Source organism: Sciurus vulgaris, assembly GCF_902686455.1.
Source record: "Sciurus vulgaris genome assembly, chromosome: 16".
NCBI classification, from domain to species: Eukaryota; Metazoa; Chordata; class Mammalia; order Rodentia; family Sciuridae; genus Sciurus; species Sciurus vulgaris.
The window spans coordinates 14,740,057-14,756,077 of NC_136477.1; the positions used below are offsets into that span (position 1 = coordinate 14,740,057).

Sequence of the window (16,021 nt, forward strand, 5' to 3'; positions counted from 1 at the left end):
TCTCTCTGTCTCTTTTATTGTTGTTTCTGTTTGTTTGTTTGGTTGGTTGGTTGGTTGGTTGGTTTTGGTTTTGTTTTGACAATCCCTCCAGGTACACTCGAGCCCTGGTTCTGGTACTTGTCCAACCTGTAAACATGTGCCCAAGCCATTCCCTATAAGGTCGTGCACGTGTCCTGACAACTCCACCCTCACATGTCCTCCTACTTAGGCCGAGGGCTCTGTGTCACAACACGTGTGTGCTGCCATCGTTGATCTATCCTCTTGTCATCCAAAATCTAAAACAAACAGCAAGGAACCCGTTGGTCCACCTTTCCCTTTTCAGAAAGGTTTGCAAAGTTATGTTTAGTTATGCAAAACAAGTTGAAGAAAATGAAAGGCTGAGTAAACAATTGAATGCAAGGAGGATGAAACCACGCTCACTAGGGTTGATTCCAAAGAAGTGTGTCAAACAAAATTGAAGGAAGCCTCAAAGATGAACTGAGACAAGGGTTGGAGAGAACTTCTACGAGCAAAAGCATTAAGGCAAGAAACTGAGGAGTAAGACAGGTGTAGGACACTAAATAAAATACACATTTTTATGATCAAAAGCATCACCCCCAAAATCAAGGGAGAAACAATAATTTTTCAAAATGACTCAAAATGTTGACACTGTTAGAAAAATAGACCAATAACAATAGTAGGGAAATCAAAATGTTGGTGAGTAGACAAACGTTGATGAATATTTGCTCAAAGTCAATTAAAGTTCAAGAAAACAAGAAAAAAAATTTTCCACATCCTTTGTCCACAGAAGATCTGTTACACTGATTGGGACTGAGTTTCTAAACAGAAGAAAAGGGAATACTAATTTGGTGACAGAAATGTGCCCTCATGCCAGGCATTGGGGACAATCCGAAGACAGCTATAAATATTAAAAGTACAAGTATCCTTAAGTCAATGTTTCTCCACCTCTCCAATACTGACATTCTGGACAAGTTATTCTTTGAGGTGGGGGCTGTCCTGTGCATTATGGGATGGTGAGCAGCATCCCTGACCTCTCATGACCTCTCCCATATGTGACAGCCAAAAACGGTTCTGCTCCTTGCTCAGTGCCCCCCCCAGGAGGACAAGAAACACTCCTGCTTGAGAAGTATTTGTTCAAACTTAACAATAGCAACATATTTTTGCAGCATTGACATAATAGTACATTAATGAGAAAGAATATGAAAATTCATCACAAACATGAGAAGCAAAAGCCTCATATCGAAATACTATGCATCCTTTGAAATGTCTGACTTGCCTTATGTTCAATGATTTGCAGAAAGCTGATAGGCATTGTTGAGTGATAAAGTAAGATGGGATAATTTAGAAATAAAACTGCACCAAATACGCAGAGCATTTATGATGTGCGTTGGATCTCATTCAGACATTTGTATAAAAGGTGTATGTGCATGTAGGCATGCATAATATAGAAAGAAAATTTGTTAAACAAACAGAAATAATACAACAGAGGACAGCATTAATTAAATTAGGGTAAGAGTAGCAGGTTTTTTTTTTAATGAGTGTATGGATTTTATTTTCTTTATTCTATTTAATACCTCATATTAATTAGTTTTTTATGTTTGATTTCTGTTTTGGCATTTTGTCTTCTTTTGCAGTGCTCAGGACCAAATCCATGGCCTTGCACTTGTTTCACAATCTCTCTACCACGGAAGTATTTTCAGCACAGTTCTTTTTTATTGACACATAACAACTGTATGTGTGACTGGAGTAGTGTGATAATTTAATACACGTACACAATATGCAAGTCCTAAAGCAGGACAATGATCATTCCCCCCTCCTTAAGCATTTAACAATTCTTTTAGTTAAGAAACTTCAAAATCCTCTCTTCTAATTCTTGATAAAAATAAACAATAAAACTTGATCAGGCCAGGCGCAGTGGCACACGCCTGTAATCCCAGCAGCTTGGGAGACTGAGGCAGGAGAATTGTCAGTTCCAATTCAGCCTCAGCAAAAGCGAGGCAATAAGCAACTCACTGAGACTCTGTCTCCAAATAAAATACAAATTATGTCTGGGGATGCCACTCAGTGGATGACTGCCCCTGAGTTCAATTCCCTGTACAAAAAAAAAAAAAAACTGATCAGAAGGCTAGAGATGGTGGAAATTTACAACCTGCTCACATCAATGGGTGAGGAAATTTCTAGAGTCTAAATTATTGACCTGAACGTTTTTCTTTACCCCAGTTCATTCCTTACATGTTGGCTCAGTCTTTTCAGTCTTCATATTACTTGTTCTTCAACACAAGCCAGGAAAATAACTTTGTAGGAATCACAATGTTACCCAAGAGTATATTATTTACTTTATTGTAAATATTGGAGAACAATGGTTAATAATAGTTTAATGTTCCTTTAAAAAACTCAGGTGGCATCTAGTAAGTAATCTTACGTTTTATGATAAAAGTTATGGACATAATGATGTTTAATGAACGGTTGTCAACCATAATTATCCTAGTTTTCACATTATCAGGACTTACTCCTCATACGTAACCAGGTACTGGTACCCCTGTCCAAGCTCCCTGTCTCCTTCCCTTCCGTTCCTGACTCCTAGGACTTCCTTCTACTCTCGATGATAATGATCAAGTGTTCTCCAACTTACTGGCATGAACTCTGTGTCTATTAATGAAGATCAGGGTCATAATTCCATACCTGCATGCAGTGTGCCCTGAAACAAAATCAAAGCAAAGTATAAAACATCTGAAATAAAAGATAGAAAATTGGAATTATTTAATGATATCAACCTGGGCTACTAATTCAAGATTAAATTGCCTTAGATGTGGAAATGATAGGGTCCTGAAATCCATGAAGGTAACAGTACCTAAAGTTTCAGTTTGTCTCATATAAAATATGTGTATTCAATAAACTTAATAATCACAGAAAAAGCTTAAATCAAATAAGGAAGAGGCATGAATACCTTCCCAATGAAGACTGAAGCTTTTGCCAAAGGAAGGTTTCTAATCAGAAACAGTCAAAACACAATAAACAGTAACAGACATGTGAAAACATGTTGGAAATATTAGCACTAAACAAGAACCTTCATGATCTTTTTTATGTAAAATAAGGACCCACAAGTAAAGAATATTATATTAAGACCTCAATTCTTTCAGGAAAAAAGCAATGCACAAAATGTAATGTGATTGACAGATGGGACCACACAAGGTTCACAAATTCTCACACATTCCCCACAAATCTCTCCAATACATTCATGAAAGAACTAAATGGCAAATGGGAAATATGTGAAAGAAAAAAAATATCTAATACTTTGTTTGCAAGAATACATTGCAAAAGGCAGTGGGGAGGTGGACAAGTCTTCCACCTCTACACACAAGGGAAAGACTTGCTTAGACACCTGGCCATTCAGCAGTAACTGGCTATGAAATCACAGGTACATTCAGCCTCACAGGTATTCAAATCACCACAAAGTAAGGATCTTGGGAATATTTCTGTTCACCTATGAAATCATGTTCTTTAATATGAGGGTTCCCAGGGAGAAATAATGCTTTAAAAACATTTCAATTACTGTTCCCCAGAACTTCTACTGCAAGAAAATGTTTGCAAGATCCTTCTTCAGTATCTTTGTCAACAATACATAAACATAATCAAGTGTGTCAACTTTATCTCATCTTAAACATAAACACAAAAAAGTCCTAATTTCACTTCTTGTGCCTGTAACAGTTAATCCCTATTCCTCTATTTCCCTTAATTGCAAAGCTCCTCAGACCTCTGCTCTTTCTCTGGGAGCACTGGACACCTCCCTCCCAACTTCTTTTCAGCCTCCATTAGCTCCATTTCATGGTCAACAGTGAACGCTGTGTTAATCAGTGCAATGCTCACTTCTCAGCCAAGTGTCATGAATCAATGCAGCCTTGTGAGTAAATCCTCAGTGAGGACTTACTACTTAAAACTCCATTCTCTGCTGCCCAAATGGAGCAGAAAAACGTTGTCAGTCAAGTGAGGAATGTGGTCTGGATTTGAATTCTGGAATAATGGTTCTAGTTCTCAAACTATGGTTCTCAAATAGAGGTATTTTTCCCCTGGGAATATTTGGCAATTACTGAAGAGTGGTACTGTCCCTCACAATGCACATGACAAGTCCCAACACAAATAATCATTCTGCCCCCAAATGTCAACATTGGAAAAATATGTTTGAGATCAATTTCACCATGCATAAGGATTGTGAGGGATTCAAGTGCAAATGTAAATTCTGAGGTCATACTTCTGCTATATGTCCAGAGGCTTAGCATCCTAACATCATCCCTGGTGGTATTAGGGTTAGAGGACCAGGTCCATAGGCCACTCTGGGTAGCAATCTTACATCCTGTGTTTCAATTAGGGTGCAGCTCAGTAGTTCAGCATTAGCCTAGCATGTGCAAGTCCCTGGGTTCCAACCCCAGCACCCAAAATTGAAAAAAATCTGCAACGTGAATGGTCTTAGGTCTTATCTACCATGAATCATCTTTGCATGCCACTTCGAAATAAAATTGCAGTCATTGCTCTCAAGGATGTCACAGATTTTGTTTTCAATTGTTTTATAAAAGGTCTTGAGTGACATTAACTAACATACTTTTGTAAAAGGAAAAATATTGTGTCTCCAAAAGAGGTCATATTACATCTGAACCTGCTTTGTTTCTGTGTATTCAACTTTGATTTCGATTCCACATACAAGAGAAATCATATTTTTTTTTTCTATCTGGACCTGACTTATTTCATTCAACAGAATGTCTTTCAATTTTTAGTCTGTTCTAGTTTCTTGAAATGTGACATTAAGTTATTTGATATCGTCTTTTAAGTAGGTGTTTGTTGCTTTATGATAAAAAATTTAGAAGTTTTCACACATTTCCTTACACAAACATTTCTATGCATAGATGCACAGAGGATCTAAGTGGCAGCATCAAAGTGCGTGAAAAGTGTTAATTTTTATGCGATAATTTTATATCTCACTCCTCGGTTTATATCCAAAGGGCTTAAAATCAGTATACTACAGTAACACAGCCATATTCATGTTTATAGCAGCTCAATTCACAATAGCTAGATTGTGGCACCAACCTAGATGCCCTTCAGTAGATGAATGGATAAAGAAAGTGTTATGTGTATATATATATATATATATATATATATATATATATATATATGAATAACATTCAGTCATAAAGAAGAATAAAATCATGGCATCCATTTGCATGTAAATGGATGAAGTTGAAGAATATCATGCTAAGTGAAATAAGCCAATCCCAAGAAAATAAAGGTCGAATATTTTCTCTGATAAGTGCATAATGATACATAATGGGGGGTAAGAGGAGAGTGGAGGAACTTTGGATTCTGTGGAGAGAAGTCCGGGGGAGGGGTGGGAGAAGGAAAGGTAGTGGAATGAGAGGACTTCATTACCCAATGTGCATGTATGATTACAGGAATGATGAGAATCTACATCACGTGCAACCATAGAAATGAAAAGCTGCACCTAATTTGTGTACAAAATGCAGTCTGTAAAAAATAATTTTTGTAAAAAAGAATAACACTAGTTATTCATCTAAAGCACTCATAATAGTAAATGTAAAATAAATGGTAATTTGTTCATTCTTTAAAACAAAAGAATCAAAACACTCTAACCCCAATGTAGAAAAAGCAGAAGATTGCAGAGAATTTGCAAAAGAGAAAGTCCATGGCTACCAAACCCATATGTTTCCAACCTCACAGGTCATGAAATAACTGCACAGTAGAGCTCTTTAACACAACCCTTTTCACCTCATAATTAATTAAATTTTTGCATGCAAATACCCACAGTAAGAGAAGGTACTATGAAATATATGTCTCATGAACTGCTCTCACAAGGTAGAATTTCCAAGCATTCTCTTGATCTGGAACTTTCTTGTCAACATGGCAACATAGTCAAATACACCCTGTTATAAAAATTAAAGAGACATGATCTCACATCTCTGCTTGTTCCTCCACACATATTACTCTATTTCTCCATTCACCATAACTTAGAGTTTCTTGGATTTAGTTCTACTTCTGCTGGAAGCATGTTATGTCTCCCATGTCCTCATATAATTGAGCTTCTATTACCACTATTTCATTGTCAACAATGGCCGCTGCCTTGTTGAGTTCAGCATTCACTTCTTTTCAGCATCACTAGTAAATGTGTTAATGACTTAAGTCAGTAAGCAAAGGACCTCAACTGTCCCCAGATCTGGACTAAGCTGGTTCAGCTCTCAGCTGACTGTGGGTGAGCATTCTCAGCCTCCCTTGCCCGTGGTCCTCTCTTCAAGTGTTTGCTGGACTCTAGGACTCACCTGGTTGTGATGGCACAGCATGTGTTTTCTGTAGAAGTGAAAATTCTTCCATGATGTGGGGGAAGAGGTACACTCGTATGTTGCTGGTAGAACTGCAAATTGGTGGGAACACTTGGAAAGCAGTATGGAGATTCCTCAAAAAACATGAAGTAGTACCACAGGTGGACCCAACTATCCCACTCCTCAGTTTATACCCAAAGGACACAAAATCAGCATACTACAGTGACACAGTCACATCAATGTTTACAGCAGATCAATTCACCATAGCCAAGCTGTGGAACCAGCCTACATGCCCTTAAAATCACCATTATTCCTTCCGTGACTGACACCAGTACCTTCTGTCTTTCTTTCTTCCCAGCATCTGTTGGCATCTTAAGTATGTCGATATCAACAGCAATCCTTTCTATGTGAATATTATCCTTCTCTTTTCTTTTCTTCTACCTCCACTGTATTGTTGAAGATGTTCCCAGGGATTTTATGGTGTGTAAAGAGTTGTCTCTACCTGGTTTTAGGTGGGATGAAGAAGCTGGTATCTCCTCCACCATCCTGATCATGACATTCCTAAATGATCGTCAAATAAGAAAAGTCTGTTCAGTAATTACATTCAAAACCCCAGGGTCACTTACGGTACAGGTCAGAGTCCCAGTGGGCATGTCTACCTAAGACACTTTGGCCTTCTTTTCTGTTTCTTCTCCTGCTTCTTTTCCCCAAGACAATTTTACACATGAAAATAATGAAACGTGTATCCTTGCGGGAGGGTTAATGTGGAGTCACATTTTCATGCTGTGATCTACCACAGCCAGATGATGGAAGGGAGAGGGTATTAATAGCAAGTTAAAGGACATGGTAAAAATAAGCACAGACTGGTCTGAGGTTGTGGCTCAGTGATAGACCACTTGCCTAGCATGTGTGAGACACTGGGTACAATTTTCAGCACCACATATAAATAAATGAATAAAAGAAAGGCTTTTCAACACCTGAAAAAAATTAAAAAAATAAAATCCTTTTTAAAAAAAAGCACATGCCAGTCCTCAAGGAACAATCGTTCCCCATACATACACCATAGAAACATTAACCACATGGTTCTGAAACAGAAATCACTGCATCTTGTCCTCAGAAATACCCTGACATTCTTTGTTTGACTCTAAAGAAGGATTTCACAGGGCTGTTATCTATAAAATGCCTTTGGAGAGACTGATGCCAACCTGTCATATGTGAGTGAGGAGTTTCACCCTTCCTGAGAGGAAGAGAATGGGAAATGAACCAGGAAAGGCACTTGGACCAGGTAAGTGATGCAATTCTTGAACACCTGGGCATTGGGAGCCCCATGAGAGGTAGCACCTTCTGAAGGCCTCACCCATTGGCTGCTCCTTCATGCTAACACAAGGACATGAGGGGAATGCTTGGTGTCCAACTGTTCTGATTTTCTGATTTTAAATAATGATTGACACCACCTGAAAAATGCAGTGCCCAGTAAATTGTTAAAGGAGGTACTTAACCTCTGGCTTGGAATATTGAGGACCACACAAAGAACTTGTCATGAGCTTGAAAACCAAGGTGGGGATTCATGTAGGTGCCTGCCTGCACTAGCTCCTCTCATTATACTCTCTAACCACACACCTGGAACTTTGTCTGCACTGTGACCTCAGTGGTGAGGACAGAAGCTGTGACAAAGTGGGGGAGGGGGCTAGGACAGGTTTGTGTGGGCTTGAGAGAGTTTCAGCTTTTGTCTGTGACAGACAAGCCCTGAATCGCTTACTGAGAAAATTCTCATGGAGAAAGACAATGATCCCTTGAGAACAAGTCCAGGGAGTAAGGAATATCATGAGCCAGGAGCCCCAAGGGAAGGAGTGTGTACCTGGCAAAATAGATGGTCCCAGGGATGCAAAACTGGCTGCATGCACAATTACCTTTCGAGTTTGTTTTTCTCACTCATGGAGACTCAAATGAGTAACAATGCAACAATTTAATGAGCATTCATGAGACTTCAACCTCCAAGGACCAGGAAATAGTAAATATGCCCCGTGATCCTCTGGCCCACAGCTCAGCTCTGCAGGAATGAGTGGCTTCATTTGGACCTTGAAGAGCCCTCCTTCCTGATGCCAGCTCCTGTCCTTCATCAGAGCTGAGCTGACCCTCATCACCCAGGGAAGGAAGAGCAGAGGCTCACCACGGCTGGGGCTACTGATGTGGGAGCAGGTAGGAGGCAGCACAGCACTCACAGGACCTTGGTGGCCCAGGTGGGGACATTGCAGTGAGAGAGCCCCTCACTTAGAGCAGTCTGTGCAGCCAGCTCCTGTGCCTCTTGACGTCTCTCCCTCTCATCTTGCTTCCTCTCTCTGCTGGAGCCCGGTTCTGAGGAACTCTGGCCTTCCTTGTATAAACCAACTTCTCTTACTGCCACTGTCTGTCAAGAGTTCCCTACCATGCCATCTCAGTCATCTGGAACCATCACAACTACCTTCACCCTCCTTCGTCAAACATTTCAAGCACTTACCACCCTTTCGACATTTTCTTTATAAATCTATAGTACTGTCTGGCCTTTTCCCAGGAAAGCATGAATCTTTCCAAGATTTATAGTTAAGGCTTTATAGATCAAATATATTAACTTTGGTCAATCCCATAAATTATTCTTGCATCTAAAGTATTCTGCATCATATTTTCTCATTCACAATCTTTAGATTATAGAAGCAATTACTGATGTTCACTTCCCTTACATCTACAATAGGCCTCATGATTAGAAAGTAACACTTCAGAAGTTAGGTGTCTCCATGGAAAAGTTCATCTTATACACTTAAGTTTCCTCAGATAGCTGGTATAGTCTCTTGTTCCACATCCAATGTTTAGAATTTATTTGAGAATACAAAAATTTTTTGAGAATCTGGAGATGGATTTAACATTAATTTTTTCAAAAAATTATCCATTAAACACTTCTTAGTACCTTTACAAGTTCTCTACAAAGCACCCAGAAATTTACAATGTAGTCATTTGTATATTTATACATTTAATATGATGAATTTTAATATGACAATGAACATCACATTACCAACATTTTTAGGGTTATATTCTAAAAGGAAAGAAAGAAAATCAAATTTTAAATCATCCCATAAATTGTAACAAGATTTTGGGATTTCACACCAATAATATAAGACCTAGAAAAGAAGTATTTGCTATTAATTATTATTATTTGAAGAGTAACATTTGACGAATGTGGTTATATTTTTAGAAAACCATTAAACTAAAAAGAATTCTTAGGAACCGGGCACCTCTTTAATACAGAAAAATCCAAAGCTTTAATAATACCATAACAACAGCAGAGAGATAATGTCCATGCACATCATTCTTAATGACATTCATACCCTCTTACACTAAAACACTCTTAATAAGAAATAATTATAACCTGTACATGTATATTCTAAATGTCAGGAAAGTTTGCTCCAAAAAATGATTAAAATATCCAGAGGGAAACATTTGTGACTATAATGAGAATCTGAATGCAGTAAAGATGACACTTTTTTCCAACTTAATTTATGACTTTAATGAAATCTTTGGTAAATATCCAATAATATTGTTTTTCCAACATGGCTAATGCATTGAAACCTTATCAACAAGAACAGACTGTTAACAGGAATAAAATTTGATAGAAATCATACAAGTGAGTCACTATTCAACTTTCAAATCTATTATAAGGAGGAAATTTTTAGTTAAAAATACGCCAATAAAAATAAAGTGGGAAGAAAAAACTTACAAAGAACCTGAGAGATGGTTTACCATTATAACATAGATGGTATTTTATAATCATTTATATATATGAATGTTAAAAAGGAAATCAATGAATATTTTAATCTGACAGATGCCACTTACAGATGATCAAGAGAAAAATTAAAAATGAAAATGAATCAAAACTGAATTTGTCAAAAAGGAAACTAACACAGCCAATATACAAAGCAAGCATGTTTTAAAAGCCATTTCCCAATAGTGCAATGTTTGATGATTCAAAATGTTCATAAGATTCATGCTGCATTTTAGAAATTCTAGGATTTCCATATTTAGAAATTCCATGTTGGGTGGATTTATAGAGAGAAAGTAGTAATTCAGGGAAATCTAGAAAATAATAACAGCAGTGTTTCCCCATGTTTTTTAGCAGAAGGAGCAACCAAGTTGCAGGGGATGTGAAGTGCAGACATTGCAGGAATCAGCACTGTAAACCAAGAGTCTTCCAATGGTCACTGAATCTATCTAGAGTTAGGGACTTCATGTTTCCACACAGTTAGGCAGAACACACCAGACAAAGATCCTGGGGGAAGGGAGGACTGCTGAGGGATGTGGCATGCGCTGGAGTTGAGGTCCACAAAAGAGCCAACTCATCACTGGGCAGAGAGACTTGTTAAATGCAGATTGCAGCTCCACACCTGGGGCATCAGGTCCAGGTGGTTCAGACCTGGAAATGCACATACCTGGAGAGTTCCAATGAATCCTGAGGTGGTTCTTCAATTCTGGAGAGACCATTTGAAGTCTGCTGACTGATACTTCTTTTATTTTATTTTGTTGCACATTGCAATGATAACTACAGCTTTCCATCAAAGAAATGTGATGCTTAGGCAAAATGCATAATTTCTTGATTTCCTGGGTCCAAATACAAGACACTGGGGTTATTCTAGAGAATACCTTTTGGGAGCGAATTTTGAGTTCCACTTGTCCCTCTTTCACAGTAAAGCCAGAAACTGCATGGAAAGAGGAAACCAAACAGGAGCTGGAAACTTCATCCTCCTGGGATTCTCAGATGATCCTGACCTGCAGTCCCTCCTCTTTGGCCTGCTTCTCTCCATGTACCTGGTCACTGTGCTGGGGAACCTGCTCATCATCCTGGCCACCATCTCAGACTCCCACCTCCACACGCCCATGTACTTCTTCCTCTCCAACCTGTCCCTGGCTGACATTGGTTTCACCTCCACCACCATCCCCAAGGCTCTGAGGAACATCCAGACTCAGAGCAAAGTTATCACCTTTGCAGGCTGCATCTCACAGATTTATTTTTTTGTTGTGTTTGGATGCCAGGAAAATATGCTCCTGACAGTGATGGCCTATGACCGCTTCGTAGCTGTCTGTCACCCACTGCACTATGTGTCCATTATGAACCCATGACTCTGTCTGCTCATGGCCCTGGGGTCCTGGTTGATCAGTGTCCTGGGCTCCCTGCCAGAGAGCATGACCATCTTGAGGCTGTCCTTTTGCACAAACAGGGAAATCCCTCACTTTTTCTGTGATCTTCCTGAAGTTGTGAAGCTTGCCTGCTCTGACACCCTCATCAATAACATAGTGGTGTACTCTGCAGCCATTGTCCTGGGTGTTTTCCCTCTCACTGGCATCCTCCTCTCCTATTCTCAGATATTCTCCTCCATCCTGAGGATCTCATCAGCTGAGGGGAAGTACAAAGCCTTTTCCACCTGTGGGTCTCACCTCCTGGTGGTCTCCTTGTTCTAGGGCACTGGCCTTGGGGTCTACCTCAGTTCTGCTGCTTCACCATCCTCTAGGATGAGTCTGATGGCCTCAGTGATGTACACCATGGTCACTCCCATGTTGAATCCTTTCATCTACAGTCTGAGGAACAGGGACATCAAGGTGGCCCTGGGGAGAGTCCTCAGCAAGATGGTGCCTCTCAGTGAAAGGTCCTTTGCATGAATCTCCTCATCAGTGTTGGGCATGATTCTGAAGACCAGAGAGCCTGGACCCCTTCATCCAATATTTGCACCGCTTCTGCTTTTATTTTGAACTTTTTCCTTGGGTCTTCCAATTGGGTCTTTCCATCCCTAGCTACTATTCTTCATGTTACATATTAGAACACCCTTTTCACTTTCTAACCAGTCATTTTAACATTCATGGTACAATCTGTTTTCATGCACTAACACCTAAGAGGTTGTTTTGAATATTTGTTGACACATAATAATCTGATATATTTGTAAGTCCATTGTGATAATTTCACAAACATAAATAATATGTGATGATCAAATCTGTAATTTTTCCGTCTGTTTAAACATTTCAAAATTGCTGGAGTTGGATAACTTTGAACTCCTCATGTTCTTTGTAAAATATGTATATAAATTGTTTGGTTATAGTCACCCTACTGTGCAGTAGAACATTAGAACTTATTGCCTTTGTCTACTGATCCCTGAGCCCTCATTAGTCAACCACCCACCATACCCCTGCCTTCTCCCCTTCCTAAACTCTTGCAACAACTGAGCCGCTCCCCACTGAGGAATCAGTTTCATTAATTTCTGTGTATGACAAAGAACATGCTATCTTTATAGTTTCCTTAATTAAATCTTACCATTTTGCATGGCCCCTGAAGGTGGAGGGATGTTCTCCTACAGTATTTTGAAAATGTTGCACTGATTGCATACTCATTCACAGAGTTGTTTGCCTTGAGGATGAGAATAAGACTAACTCAAAACATTTCCACTTTTGATCTGACTCGTTTTCCTTTCAGTCACGCCAGGCAACGTGGTTGAATTTTCCTATTCAACGCAGTATGGCTTCGTTAACTATCCGAACTATATCTTCTCCACTTTTGCCACCAAGATGACTAATTAAGTTCTGGTAAAAAATTGAAGCTTGGTAAATCTTTGTTAAATGGAATGAAAATCAGAGTGGGTGGGTGGTTAATTATCAAATAGAATCTGGACATAACCATACAAATTCATAAGTTTAATATTAGATTTTGAGTTAGAAAAGAAATGAAAAGATGTTGATATAGATATCAATAAGAACACAAATGGTATGCCTTTACGCCACGTACAAACAGGGAAGCAACATGTATCCCATTTGTTTACAATAAAATAAAAAAAAAAAAGAACAACACTCAAGACTTGCCAGCAGCTCCTTCAGTGTGTTATCCACATCATCACATTCCTTTTTCCAGGAACTCCTTTATGGGGTGTTTTAGCCCATTTTCCATTGCTGTAACAAAGGACCTGAGGCTGAGCACTTTCTACAGTCGAGAGGATTATATAGGTCCTGGTTAAGGAAGATGAAAGTCCAAAGAGTTAGCACTAGTTTTCAAGTGACACTAGTCATATCTTATCATGGTAGGAGTCATGGCCAGAGCACATGTAAAAAGCAGAGGCCACATGGAAAGGTGAAAGCCAGAGAGACTGGAGGGAAGTCTTGCTCTTTCATAGCAACCAGGATATCAGTAGAACTGCATTAATAACTTGTAGGGGCAGCAACTCAATGACTTAACAGCCCTTCCCCATAGTCCACCTCTTAACCTCTCCACCCCTGGCCAACATCATCAAACTGAGGACCAAGTTTCCAACCTAGGAAGCTTTGGAAGACACACTTAAACCACATCCAAACCAGAGCATGCAACTGGGGACACTTTCTCCTCTGTTCAGATAAGAAAGTAAGAGCTTACAGCAGCAAGGTCATTCACTCGAGGTCACAGATATGGTGATGAAACTAAACCCCAGGGCTGTATAAGTCAGGATTCTTGCACAAGTGTGGTCTTAGTTCTTTCAAGTCTAATCTTATAACAATAATAGTTAAAACTTAAGGAAGTGAGAGTTCTCTGACCTAAATTTCCACTTCCATAATTCCACTTAGTAGCTGTTTTTCAAACATCATGTTCTTAGCTGGTTCATGCCTGTAATCCCAGTGGTATGGAAGGCTTGACTGATGAGTGGCTACCACATGGGGCAACACCAACAGAACATCTGTATCATCACAGAAAGTTTCATCAGTCATTCACACACTAATTTTGCAATGTAAATACCTGCTCCTATAGGGGTTGAGAGAATTCAGGCAGGTGTGGCACCTGGGAGGGTACCTCTATATGGTGTCTATACAGCTCTGTCACCTGAGGCTGGAGTTGAGAAAGATGCAGGGACTCTCATCACCCAATGCTGTGGAAGGCCACATGGGCAAAGAGGGTTGATGGTCTTCAGCATAGGTGACTCTGAGCTCCTCCCATTCTCCTTTCCTCCAATGAAGGGAGTTGAGCCTAAGGGGATCCTTCTTGACACTGATCTGGCTTGCGGACTGCCTCAAGGTGACAGGTGATGGGGACCTGGGTAATGTTCATGAAGTTGAGACCGAAGTTACAGGCATGCATGGGGGAGCACAGCTCTGGGATCCAGAGCAATACTGGCACAGGTGCTAGGGGCAGGCACCTCCACTGAGACACTTTAACAGTGTGCTAGATGTGGAGGTGGTTTAGCAGCCCTTGATCCAAGACCAGAAGCCCAGGCCTTACAGTAGCTCTAGGATCCCTCAGGGAATAGCTCTGTGGCAAATGACCCACAGCCCAGCAGATAACCACAACAAATAATAATAAGTCTAAAAAAGATTTCACATTAGTGTAGATTTGTGTATTGCAGTTTCCCCCCATAGGCTTATTGTGAACCAGTAGGTTACCAAAACCTCTTCTTTAAGGGGGAGGTCTATATTAGCAGCACCCAGTACATACAATATGCAGCCCTAAACCGAATAGCCCCTATGAAGTCATTAACAATATTGTCATAATAAACAGAGAGGATGAGTTTGATTTTTATCTACAGTATGTCAAGTAGATTTGCAATGAGGTCTACATTTTCTAGTGGTAGACAAAGAGGATGGGGAGGGTGTAGGATGTAACTGTTAATGGGATAAGAAAAGAGTATATACAAGTACTAGATCATAGGAAGAGTAAAAGCAGAATCAAAAGAAGTTGCATGAGAAAAGGGATAAAAAGACTCTAAGGAAGCAGATAAACAAAAGGAAAATAGAGTGAGAAAAATAAAGAAATAAAATCTTAAAAGTTTTCAAAAAGGAGGAAAAAATCTATACTATAACAGTCATGTGCTATTCAAATGCCCTAGTCTTCAGTTGCCTGACAATGAGCTTCTGGTCTCCAGAAGGCATCTCAGGATGGGATTGGCCCCACCTAAAGATGGTTTGTCCACTTCCAGGATAATCCAAAAATGCTGCACTGGCTTCCAAAAGTGTTGGCAAATGAGGAGCTGGAGCATGAGGCATGGGTGCTGAGTCCATGTAGGGTGTGGTCAGTTAACCTGGGGGTCCTGGAGGTGAGGCAGGGTTGGTCAACCTGAGCGGTCCTGGAGACAGGTGTGGTCAGTTGGGCCAGTGGTCCTGCAGGCAGCCATGTGTAACCAAACATGTAAGTACTGAAACAGTGGACTTCCAGGCAACAGCAGACACATGGTGATCTGCTGGCAGTCTGCCAGCAGTCTGCAGGCTACCAGTGGATGATTGGCAGGTGGACCTTGGGCGATGGGTGATGCGTAGGTGAAAGGCAGGCAATGGGCAGGGAAGAGGCAGGCAAACGGGCAAATGGTGGATGATAGGCAGCAGTCAGTGAGTGATCTACACTCAAAAAGTAGTCAATATGCTGGAAGACTGCAGGAGATTGAAGTGAACAAATGAGGTAAACAGCAGGGGATAGATTAGCAGTAAACATTGTCTCACAGAGAAACAGATATTCCTCTGCTTGAATACAGAGTTACAAAGCAACAAGGAACGCTGCCCCAAACTAGTCTGCCATCTTGGATCTCCTGCCATCATGGATCTCCTCTTTATTCTTAAATTACACTATTTAAAGAATCATACTGTTCCAGAGAACAAAGTTCTAGGTTGTCTGGGTCAAGTTCCATTGATTCCTTCAATTATCTTCTGAATGACCAGATCTTTGTTAAGATAAATAG

The 16,021-nt window shown here is 40.0% G+C and overlaps 1 protein-coding gene and 1 pseudogene across 2 annotated transcripts in view; both read left to right on the top strand.

The window, feature by feature from the left end:
* LOC306645927 (olfactory receptor 7C2-like) overlaps positions 1–16,021 on the top strand; it is a gene marked incomplete at its 5' end in the record, with an annotated part of 57,107 nt that overhangs the window by 37,714 nt on the left and 3,372 nt on the right. The gene's annotated exons all lie outside the window — the stretch shown is intronic.
* Positions 11,052–12,005, top strand: LOC306646408 (olfactory receptor 7C2-like; annotated as a pseudogene). Its single transcript has one exon. The product of its transcript is annotated as an olfactory receptor 7C2-like (transcript).